This window comes from Centropristis striata, chromosome 1, assembly GCF_030273125.1.
Source record: "Centropristis striata isolate RG_2023a ecotype Rhode Island chromosome 1, C.striata_1.0, whole genome shotgun sequence".
Taxonomy (NCBI): domain Eukaryota; kingdom Metazoa; phylum Chordata; class Actinopteri; order Perciformes; family Serranidae; genus Centropristis; species Centropristis striata.
In genome coordinates, this window is record NC_081517.1 from 18255743 (window position 1) to 18267973 (window position 12231).

Below are 12231 nucleotides of genomic sequence, written 5' to 3' on the forward strand. Positions count from 1 at the left end.
TGTAATAAATTAATCTGAAAAGTATCTAAAATCAAAAACTGTCAGATAAATGTAGTTGAGATAAAAGTACAATTTTCCACCATGTTTTAGTGGAGTGTATCTACATTTATCAGCACCATTTGAAATAAAGATATTCAAGTAAAGTAGAAGTATCTCAGAATTTCACTGAAGTACAGTAGTTAAAATTGCTATCAATTTATAGATCATAACAGTTCTATCTATTGCAGTTCTATGTCAAGGTAGCGAAATCACGCCCAACCGCGCCCCTAGCGGCAACAACCGGTCATTACACAATTCACATTAAATTAATTGCAATACAAACGGCAGCCTTGTAATAAGACTCTAATGAGTTCATGTTACAGGAATTATGATAAGATGATTCATACCACACATTACTATTGAAATAAACCGAAAAGGCAGAATGTATTTTAAGTGAAAAATTAAATGACAGATACAGACACAGGGGCAGCACCACAGACAACATGACCAGGTACAGCAACATGCAACACTTTGCTCTGAATGCGAGACAAATCTGAGACAACCCACATGTCAGAGAGAAACAGAGAGGAAAAGAACAAGGCTGCTCAACACGGGTTTTCTTACCTCCAGACAGGTGTTCAGTTAACGGAGCCCACCTCCGCTGGAAGAGTGACTGACAGGACAGAGAGTACACGCCGCCGCTGCCACCTAAGCATCCTACTTGTCACTCGCCTCCGCCGGGCTGTCAGTCTGTCAGCAGCACCGGGCTGCCACGGTGTGTGTGTGTGTGTGTGTGTGTGAGTGTGAGAGAGAGAGAGAGAGAGAGAGAGAGAGAGAGAAGGAGAGAAAAAAGAGAGAGGGAGAAGGAGAGAGAAAAAAAGAGATTGATAGAGATTAGACAGTTATCCAAAAAATACAAGGGAATATTTTAGTGAACTGAATTCTTCCCTTGCCATGCTACATGAGTTTTAACTGTGAAACTCTTGCTGTCTCATGTGATGCTTTACATATTACATGAGACATTTTGCAAAAGCGCAGTCTTTTATTTTGTTATGTTATGTATTGTTTGCACAATAAAACTAGAGACACAACAAAATAAAAGAAGCAAATTGTGCAGGTGGGGAAAAAACCCTAAAGGTTTATAGAAAACAATCTCACCTCAATAAAAAATACAACAAAAGTAAATAAATAATAATAATAAAAAACATGTGAGTTTGTGTAAGTGTGTGCGTAAGAGTGTGTGTGCATGCATGCAAAAGCGCACTTGGGATTTGGTCAGATACGATCAGTTTGAGTTTTATCAGTGGTGAAATGTAAATTTCAAATAAAGCAAATTTACTCAAGTACTGTAGTTAAGCATAATTTTGACATACTTGTGTAATTAAAGTATTTACATTTTATAAAACATTACCAAAGCATCAAAGTATAGTTTATACTTCAGCTTAACACATAAATGATATCCTCCAATTACCTACTTGTTTTTTTTTGTTGTTGTTTACTCTAGTGCATTTATTTGACACTTAAAGGTTTTTTTTTCTTCTTTTTTTTAATTTTTATTAATTTAAACAAAACACAACATAAATCACCAATGGACAAACACAGTAAAAAAAAAAAAGAACAACAACAACAAAATCACAAAACCAACCTAAATAAATAAATACATTTGACACTTAAAGTTACTATTATATCAACATTGTGATATGAGACTAGAGAATGTCTTATATTTTATTCAGACACATATCAATTACATGACTCACTTTTTTCTTCTCTTTCTTTTTTTCCCACTTATGTATGCTAAGATTTGTTGTTGTTGTTATTTTTTGCTGTCTTTTCTGTTTTTGTCCCTCAGTTAAGTAGAGCTCCGTTGTATAAGCCTGTGGTTTCCTGACCTCTTCTGTCACATCTCTTATTCAGCATTATCTGGATTTATTGCCTTTTTTTGTGTGTGTGCAAATAAAGAAAAGAGAATAATAACACACAAATGTGGTTACGTTCATTTTCTCTTTTATATATGGATTAGGAAGACCTGTAACTGGTTTACCATGCCTCCTGTAGGCTGCTCAGGCTGGCTGTCCCTTGTGGAAAAGGCAGGGTCAGGGGGCTCAGGTGAGGTCCAGACACCTGTCCTCATCTCTGTCCACTCCTGGATGGACAGTTCTTCCATAATCTGAAGCTGAGGAGCAGAAATAACAGCATTAAGAACTGAAAGTGAGGACTACTCATGTTTTCACGCCTGTAGTGTAGCGCACATGTATATCAGATTTTTTATAACATTTTTGTCACATTAGAAATACGCCTCAGAGATGATGGTTCTCTAATAAATCTAATAAAAATACATTTTCTGTGATTTTGGTATTTTAATTACATGATACAGCTTAAAATATGTGTTGTCATGATATTAAAGACCAAATTAAGCTCAAATTTTGACAAATCTAACTGTTGCAATCTATTGGTTTGCTCATATCCACATTATATTAACATAATATCACATTATTGTAAATATCGTATGAAAGCACCAGTACTCATCCTAAAATATTATCCCATATCGATGATTTTGCAGGGAGATATACTTCAAAAACAATTTAAATGTCTCACTATGAACCAGTTTGAAATTGTTCAGTAAGAGAGAAGCTTTTCAGTGAGCAGGCAGGGTTGTTTGCAGTGTCAGTTTAAAAAAAAAATGGTGATGAAATGTTTTTTCCCAGTGCGTTTGATTGGCAGGCCTTACATGCCAAGCTAAACACCCTTCATTATGGAAATGTATTCATATTACTTTGGCTTATATCGTCAACAGTCAACACACACACACACACACACACACACACACACACACACAGGTTCCTGCTGCAACAGGCTGGTGTTTGTTATGGTTGCTGCAGTGCCCCCAGAGACAATGAGGAGAGAGGGAGGGGAGACAAAGAGAGAATACTGAGGAAGATGAACTTGACCTTTATGATGTCTTGGTGAGGAGGGGTTGGGGGCATGTTGGTACTTATGAATCTATAATGAATCTCGATGGTGTATGTGTGTGTGAGAGGATACTGTAGAGGTGTGAGCTCTTAGCTGAAGAAAGGTCATCACACAGGGGGGCACTGATACACCTGGCCACATACATACATACACACACACACACACTCTCTCTCTCTCTCTCTCTCTCTCTCTCTCTCTCTCTCTCTCTCTCTCTCTCTCTATCTATCTATCTAACTAACTAACTAACTAACTAATAAATCATAACATATCATATTATTATTATTATTTTATATATCATATACTATATATATACTTTACTATTATTATATACTGTCTAGTCACAATATCATTATTACCATCATATCATCAGTACACTTTACAAATTACAAATAATTAAAAGGTTATGTGTGTCATTTAATCCGTATAGAAAAATGACACATTATGGCTTTATGGAAGGTTATTTTTTAGACTACTTCTTCTCTGTTTTGGCAAATGTTAGCCTTGCTATTAGTGCTGCAACAAATTATCATTTACAGTTTTTCTCATTTGCTTTGGTGCATTTCTCACATCTCTCTTTACATTTTCACAACAGTTAATGCATTTCTCAAAACAATCAGTACAAACTGCAAAACCTAGTTGATAACCTGCAAAAGCGTGTCACTTGATCAAAATGGATAGCTCGTTCCTCAAAAGCAAGTCTTCATGTCAATGAAAGTGTCATCAAGATGAAAAGTCCTGACACCATGTTTATGAACAAGCTATTCAAATGTCTCTGTCATGTTTTCATTATGACAGTTTACTCTGTAAATGTTTTACAATGCAAAAAAGTCAGATCTTGGTGATGCTACAGTAAAGTTACACATTACTGTATGTTTCATATGTTTACTGCATATGCTCTTTGCAATTCTAATTTGTTTACAGCATTGTGCAAACGGAAAAAAAACACCCTTATTTACAATAAACATGACGTCCTTTTGGGTCGAGCTGTAACAGTCCAGTGTCACAGTATTGTAGAAATGGTCCACACTATGTCCTGCTTGGTTCATATATGTTGTAAAGTGTTTATGGGTTTATAGATTCAGCTCTGAGTGATTGTAGAGAAGTGGCTTATCATTGGTTCAACTAATGCTTCACACAGCCCTTCTCATCAGTGAAAGCTAAGGTTCACCTGAGAGAAATTATTCAATTTAGGAGACATATTCAGGAAAAAAAAGATTAAGGAAAACATTTTATAAAATTAGCTTGACAGATTTTGACAACTAGTTCAACATTTTTGTATGTAATGACTCAAGCAATGAAATGAGGACTATTAGTTTTATATGGGATGACTATTCATATCTATATCTTATCCGAACTCAGGGTCGCGTAGGGCTGAGGACAGGTCAGACTATCACAGGACTGACACATAGAGACAGACAACACTCTCATTCACTCCTACGGGCAATTTAGAGTCACCAATTAAACCTAAGATGCATGTTTTTGGACTGTGGGAAGCTGGAGGACCCGGAGAGAACCTACGCTAACATGAGGAGAACATATTTTATTAACTTATAACATTATATTCATGATAAATCATTTGTAGCCTAAAAAATGTTCCTCTAAGTCCAAGGTGATGTCTTTAAATGTCATTTTTTCAGTCCAAAACTCAAAGATAGACACTTTAATATGATTTAAAACAGAGAAAAGCAGAAATTCTCCATATTTGAGAGGCTGTTAACAGCATTTTCTGCTAATTTTTCATATTGAATATTATTTTAGCGATAAATTGATAATTAATATAGTAAGCAAATAAGCAAAGTTACAGCTCAACCTACAACTTTTATTTTAACGAGTCAATGCTCAAAGTATGACTACCTGACTACATGAACAGCAGTCACATTCAATACATTTTTAATATGTGTTCAGTATGATTTAAATTAATTCTGTCAGGCATTTTCTCGTATACAGCAGAACTGAGAATTTGAAAGCCTGTCATATGTTTTGTTTTTTTTAGAGTTGGAAAATGTAATATAATTTCATCTTGAGACAACATACTTTCTCAGCAGACATTTTGACCTGTCATAGTAAAAAAGCACAGTTGTTACTAATAACATTAACGACGGCTCCGTTCTATTCAAATGTCCCATTAAACTGTGACAGTGTGACAGTGAGGCAGCAGCCACAACACACTGTAACTGAAGCAGCTAAATGGAACTCAGCCACCATTCATTTTACAAGGTTGCCCAAAAAAAATTGAATAAAATATGTGTGGGTTTTTTTTACCTCTTTCCATGAAATAATTGCAACGTCATTTATTATTGACAGATGAAGTGTATATCTTATCAAAACTGTATTAATCAATCTCTTCCAAACACATCACAATGAAAATCAAAGCACAATTAACAGAGGATTGTGTGTGAAAACATTAACTTTATGGGCGACCGTGTCTAATTTCCACCTGTGCTTTCCCTTCTATTTCATATCAAAATGTCTTTTTTTAATGTGCCTGTTGTGGACAATGTTGCAAAACAATTAATATTACGGATTTATACCAATATTGAACTTTTAATTATTATTTTTCCATCAGTGTACGTAATAAATTCTCCTGATTATTCAGTTTCTCAACTAAATTTCAAGAGAATGTGTAAGACCACAGCAAATATACTGATATCACCATATAAAAGGATATATGCTATATTTATCCATAATCACCCATTATTCAAGGATTCAAGTTTTATTTTTGTTATTATATGATACAAGATTACTCGATAAAATGTAGTGTTTTTCCTGCTCTATGACACTTTCTAGGAGACTGGCTGTTTTTGACTTATACGTCTGTGATGCATTCAATGAAAATTAAGCAGAACAATGCAGCCTGTACTGATTAATTATAATGTCACCGCTACATAAATGATCTGCATCCATTGACTGATGGCCCTTACTGGCTAGTTTTAACTGTTTGCACAGTCTATAAAAAGACAAAGAGCCCCATGAATTATTCTCTAAATATTGTCAAGTGTGTGATGAAAACAACCATTTCCAGTGAAGAATAAAGTGGTGGATTATTAATTCTTAAATTGAGGCAGCCCCTTTAGACCACTGAGACAGAGCTTTTTGTCAGCGTGTTGGTCCAGCTCAGGGGTCCCTTTGTTCCAGCTGCCACAGCAGATTTGGGCGTCTGTACGGAGGCCTGTCAGAAACAGGCTTATCTCTTGGGGGCCTCCCAGCACAAAGACCCATTTAGATGCTCACAGAGAGTGAAATCTTCATTATATACCTCTTGAAAGGGAAACAGACCTCTGCTCTTCAAGAAAAATTAATTGGAGATAAGTATTTCACTTGGCTGCAACGAAAACTCTGAAACAAAGGAAAAACAGAATTTCGTACAGTGAAATCCTTTATTATGTTCGAGACAGAGTGAGTGGGAAGGTCTTTTTGTGTTGAAAAGTAGACACTGTTTCAGAAATAGACCCATCACCTCTATTTTGTCTTAATATTTCAACTCTTTTACCCAAGAGGCCTAAACAATATGTGAAATAAAGACCTCAGTATGAATATCAAGAGTTTCCATCCATGCATTCATCTCATGTATGTCTATATCATCCATCCATCCATCCATCCATCCATCCACCTATCCATCCATCTGCTGGCCTTTCCCAGCCATGCCTGTAGTAAGAGTGTCAGTATATCTGCCATGGCGTCCTGCTGATGTGTATTGTGATGGGGTTGAATACTCCAGCTACCAATATGGCCTGCACCAATACTGGATTAGCCACAGTGGATTAGCTGCCTGCCCTCCTGCTGCTTATTCAAATATTGTTTCACGTATTGTCATCATTGGGGCAGAGCTCTGGCCCAGAACCCTGCAAGCTACAGAATATTCTCAAAGAAAAAACTGAATAAAATGCTTCCATTTCCCCACAAAAGCATCCAATTTCATTTTTCACCGAACGTGGAATTCTGACCACTGAGGGTCTGTGAGGAAACGTCGATGGGTTCCGAGAGCGTCCGCAGCCCTAGAACGGGGAGAAAAAAGGAGGATGGAAAGATGATGGAAAGCAAAACCCAACCAGGGCCAAAATCAGGCATGAAAGCGTGCCTTGATCTTTGATACATGGTGTTCTTCTTTTTTTCTCCTCTCTCCCTTTCTCTCTTTCACCCTCACACATACACTTGGGAGTCAAGGCAATTGATGTGCTGCCTTTGATGGCAAAGAGAGGCCTATATTAACAGCCAAAAGACCATGATGAAAGGGACTGAGAAAAAGAAAGAAAATGGGTAGAAAATGTGTTATTAGAAAGAATGGTAACTCATGATAAATACTTGGGATGGAGTGATGGTAACCAGACATCGGGGCGTTGAGGGTTTGATGGTAAAGGCAGCGGAGGAAAGGCTAAGGTAGACGGAAATCTTACCGTGCTAGCCCGGCGGTAGTGATGGCTGAGGTTGGCTTGGTGGCTCCAGTGTGTCATGCTGGTGGTCATCCTGTTAGAATAAGGGAAGTGAATAGACTTAGTGCACGGCCAGGGTTCCTCCTGGTGAGTCGGAGGTCTGGACGCCAGTGGACGTCCCAGAGCAGAAGCAGTCGCCATCTTTGTCCCGTTGTTGTCTTGGATATCCTCTCCTGCGTCTTCATCCCTCCCTCTCTCCTTTGATCATGCCTCCCTCCCTTGCTTTCTGCCGTATGACATCATCACGCAGCGGTATCGACAAGCATCAAAGAAACCTCTGGGCAGGACTGTGTATCTGTCGGTCTGTGCGTTTGAAAGGGGTGTAAATATGGAGCATAAAGAGTCCTGTAACCCCCCCGCTCCCCGCATCCACTGTTCTCCTCTCCCTGCAGATGGATGGTTTATTTGGCCAATACAAAAGTATACACACACATGCACACACCCACACCACCCATCTCTCAGACGGTTGTATCCCAAGGCCCCCTGCTGTGCCTGTAGCGTTTGATGATGTGTTTAACGGCTTCATTCATCTCAAAGCTTGTTCCCTTTTCTCCACCATTTTTTCCACCCTCCTTGTCCATCTCTTCAAGCGCTTGCAAAAAAACACGAATGTGTCCTTTACTCAACTTTGTGGCTAAATGACAGTTAATTCCTTCTCAAACTGATCTAGCAACAGTCCTCCTAGAGTCGCCGCCCCTCCTTCCTCCAACTTTGACTCTCATCCCCTGCTCTTTCTCTCTTACCTCTTACAGCTGGTCGGTACCATTTCCAATCCTGTTAATGTTGTATGTCCTCTCGAGGACCCCTTCTGTTTGTCTGTCATCTGCCTGAAAATCACATATACATGTTTCACTGTCACACTCTCAGTCCTCTGCGGCAGCTGGTATCCAGTCCAAAGAGATCTCCCCCCCAAAAACACACAGAATTAGCAGCCGAATGAGTTGCATTTGACCAAACATGTACGAGCAAACAGAATAAAACAATGAACTTTTTAACACTACAGGCATATCTTTGGTGGACATTTAATTTAAATAACAATATTTCTGTATCTACAAGGCAGAGAAGGATCACAACAGAAATAGTGACTTTGAGAGAAAAAAAATGTTTTAATCAGGCTGGTCAGCAACAGATAGAACGGTTGTAATAAATTATTTGTGCATTTTAGGGCATAATGTTTTAATCCAACTCAACCACATCACATACATGATTTCTACTGGAGTAAAAACTAAAGGTGGCAGCTATTGCTACCTGCAATGGTAGGCTAGCTATCTTTAGCCAAACTAGTTGGTCTTCTTTCTTCATCATGACTGAGTTTATCCATTTGGGGGTTATAACGAGGAATAAAAAATTTAATTTCTAAGATGTGCTTTGGGAAAAAAGTTTATTTATATTATGCTAAGAGACTAGCAGAGACTTCCTCTGAAGCTAGTTTTCACTTGATAACATCTTAGCTGTCTTGTTTTAGCTGAGCTAGTTAGCTGATTCTCTCTCTAGATTGTTGTTAGACTGTTTAGCTGTCATTTTTTACTGCTAATTGTAAATAATGTTGTCACAAAGTTTTTAAAATTCTAGTGCAAATCTCGCTCGCTTTCTCTTTTTTAAAATTTTATTGAGAAACCAATGTCAAGCAAGCTAGCAAGTGGGTAACATAATGCCAAAAATGCACAGGCACACTGACAGAAGAAAAGGATGAGGCTTTTTGGGAACTAGTGCAGTGCTCATAGGAAGTATGTATTCGCACACCATCCAGCACATACAAATTGAACACTGGAAACTATTCGAATATCATTGGAAAATCGAAACTGGTAATGCACTTTAAAACTCCGAAAGATAGGTAGGCTAAATAGACTTACAGATGAGATGAGTCAGGGTGGAAATCCAGAGTTAATAGTGTTACTGACCAGGTGTAGGCCTATCACACAATGGGGCGGAGCTCCACTAAAAGGCGTCCAATCGGAAACAGTGCAATGCTGCAACACGTCCTACGTAAATAATGATATTTTGAAAAATGAATTCAAAAATCTTCCAAATCGAGGATGCACACCTTCACCGCTAGCCGCATACAAAATCTTAGGTCAGTCTGACTAACGGTCAGCGAGATATGCCCTACTTATAAAACTACAATGAAACACTCAGGACGACCTAAAAAAGGAATTTCCAAGATGTCAGTTCACCAATTACAAAGAGGGCTTTGGAAAAAGTTAATTTACATTGGGCTATGGCTAGCAGAGGCTTCCTCTGGAGCTAGTTTTCACTTGATATCATCTCAGCTTTCTTGTTTTAGCTTAGCTGGTTAGCTATTTCTCTCTGTAGTTTGGTTTGTAGCTTTATTTTCTAGTAACTGCTAATTTAAATCATGTTTCCACAGAATTTTTTCTCTGTTTTAAATATAGTAAAATCAATGTCAAGCATGCTAGGAAGTATAATATAATGCTGGAAAGGTACGCTGAGAGAGGAAATGGGGATATCAACTTTTTCCTCAGACATATTATAAATTACAATGAAAAACTCAAATTACAATATATCAACCACAAAATTAACTTCCATGTACTTAACCATTTCTGAAGATTTTAGCAAACACGTCACAACTTGTGAAAAGCCTGAGAAAACCATGAACCGTGAAGCTAGTGATGCAATTGTATGAATTTCCTCAGTGGTCACTTTATTAGGTACACTTGTATAATATAATGCACTCCAATGCAACAGCCTTACTATAAATTCTCCTGTTAAGAAGTCTAAAATGTTATGTTTTGTTGACAATGTTGTAAATGTGTAAAATGTGTTGCTGGACTTATATTCTATTATCGTTCATGTATATAAATGTCAGGACAAAACTTACTACCACTATGACCTCATATAGACCAAATTAAATTAATACATGTTCAAAAGTAGAATTTATGACAGGGCTCTTGTATCGGGCTGCATTAGATTGTACAAATAAACTGGTCATTGGGGGAATGTTGCCTGTAGAGATTTTTGAATAAGCTATTGGCTTCAATTACATCCTGAGAGTCTTGGGTGCCATTCATATGGTGAGTTCTTTCTTTGTATTTTTTTTTTTACGTCCAAGGGCAAATTCATCAGAGTCTCATTAGTGAAATAGGGCTTTGATTCAGTCACTCTTAGCACTGATCATTGGAAGGTAAAAAGAAAGAAAGTAATTAAGGCTTTTTAGAGTCACACAGCTGATGTCCCAGTTCCATCTCCTCTCCACTGCCTCCTGTTCTTCTATTTCCCCTCAGCTTTTTTTATTCATGTCTTTACTCTGCACGCTGCCCTGCTGCCTCTCTGCCCCCTCGTCCCCTCTCCTGTCTAACTAATTGTCAAGGTTCTTGTTAGCATTATGCTAAAATGCGTCTCTCTGCAGCAAAACCCACCCGGTGATAAGGAAAGCACCCTCAATGAGGATTATCCCGCTGATGAGAATGTGTGTGTGGAAGGGAATAAACTGCTCCTGAGTTTGTTGTTCACTCATGCTCTCTCCATTTTTTTCTCCAAAAACTGTTTCTCAGCTTTCCAGAAAAAACAAGCCTTCCTCCTCCTGTCCACGTTCCAATTACATAAACAGTGATTTACATTCAAACAGCAACTTCATCCCAGGTATTAAGAAAACTAATTTCACAACATTAATAGACCCCTTAAAAATGCCCACTTATTTCCTCCACAAATTACTTCCCATAATCCTAATCAACTAAATCCGTCTGCTGATTGCTGCCTTTCTGCAGGGACAAATAGGAGTGTTTGGAATCAACACGAGCACCCTTGGCCTACCTGTAGGATTGTTGGGGTAACAGCTAATAGCAGCGAGCTGACAGGCTGTAGAGGGTTGATAAGCATTTCTCATTATTGAACCCCATTCACATAGCTGGCTGCCACACACATACACACACACTGAATCTCTCAGAGAAATAGATGTCCTCCAAACCATATTCCCATTGCAACAATAGATATAAATAAATAAATAAATCACTGGTGTCTATTGACTATGCATGTGTGTGACAAAAGAGGAAGCATCTGGAAAGCTACAAACTGACACCTAGGAATGGACAAAATAGCAGAAAAGACTCCGTATACAATAGCTCTGCAGTAAACACCGGTTTGACAAAGCTCATAATCGCTTTTTGTTGTCGCGTCAGGCATTTGGGTTCAACTCAGTGGTCATTTTTCGAGGCAATAATTTGTTATCGAAAAAACACCACAATAAGTGTCTGTCAGTTACAGTTTTTCACAGTCGCTTTGGTACATTTCTCACATCACTATTAACATTTGCACAGCATTTAGTCATTTGTGCTCAACAAAGTAGCAGTTTCTCATTCCTTCCAACAAATTACAAATGCTTTTGGACATGCATCAAGTGCTTTCATACAACTCTCTGCTGTTTTATGACATTATCATTTGCTTATGTCATGTCACTATACTTGTGAATGCTAAAAAAAATCATTCCATAAAACGAATAGTCCTCATTTCATTGCCTGAGTCATTACATACAAAAATGTTGAACTAGTTGTCAAAATCTGTCAAGCAAATTTGATACTTTTTTAACTATTTTTTTTCTAAATTGAATCATTTATCTCAGGTGAACCTCAGCTTTCACTGATGAGAAGGGCTGTATGAAGCATTAGTTGCAACCAATGATAAGCCACTTCTCTACAATCACTCAGAGCTGAATCCCATAAACCCATAACACTTTACAAGCATATATGAACCAAGCAGGACATAGTGTGGACCATTTCTACAACACTGTGACACAGAAATGGAAGGTCAACCTCGTGGAAGAGGGGTGAGGGTGCAGGGAGGAAGGGGATGAGTCCTGCAGAGGGTTGACCACTACTCAAGGAGATACTTTCCTCAC

The 12231-nt window shown here is 38.1% G+C and overlaps 1 long non-coding RNA gene across 1 annotated transcript; it reads right to left on the minus strand.

The window, feature by feature from the left end:
* Nucleotides 1-686: 686 nt before the first annotated feature.
* On the minus strand, nt 687-7381 carry LOC131971932 (uncharacterized). Its single transcript, XR_009394418.1, has 3 exons — nt 7344-7381; nt 2021-2152; nt 687-746 (listed from the first exon to the last, which is right to left on the minus strand). It is a non-coding gene; the product is annotated as an uncharacterized LOC131971932 (long non-coding RNA).
* Between the last annotated feature and the right edge of the window lie 4850 nt (nt 7382-12231).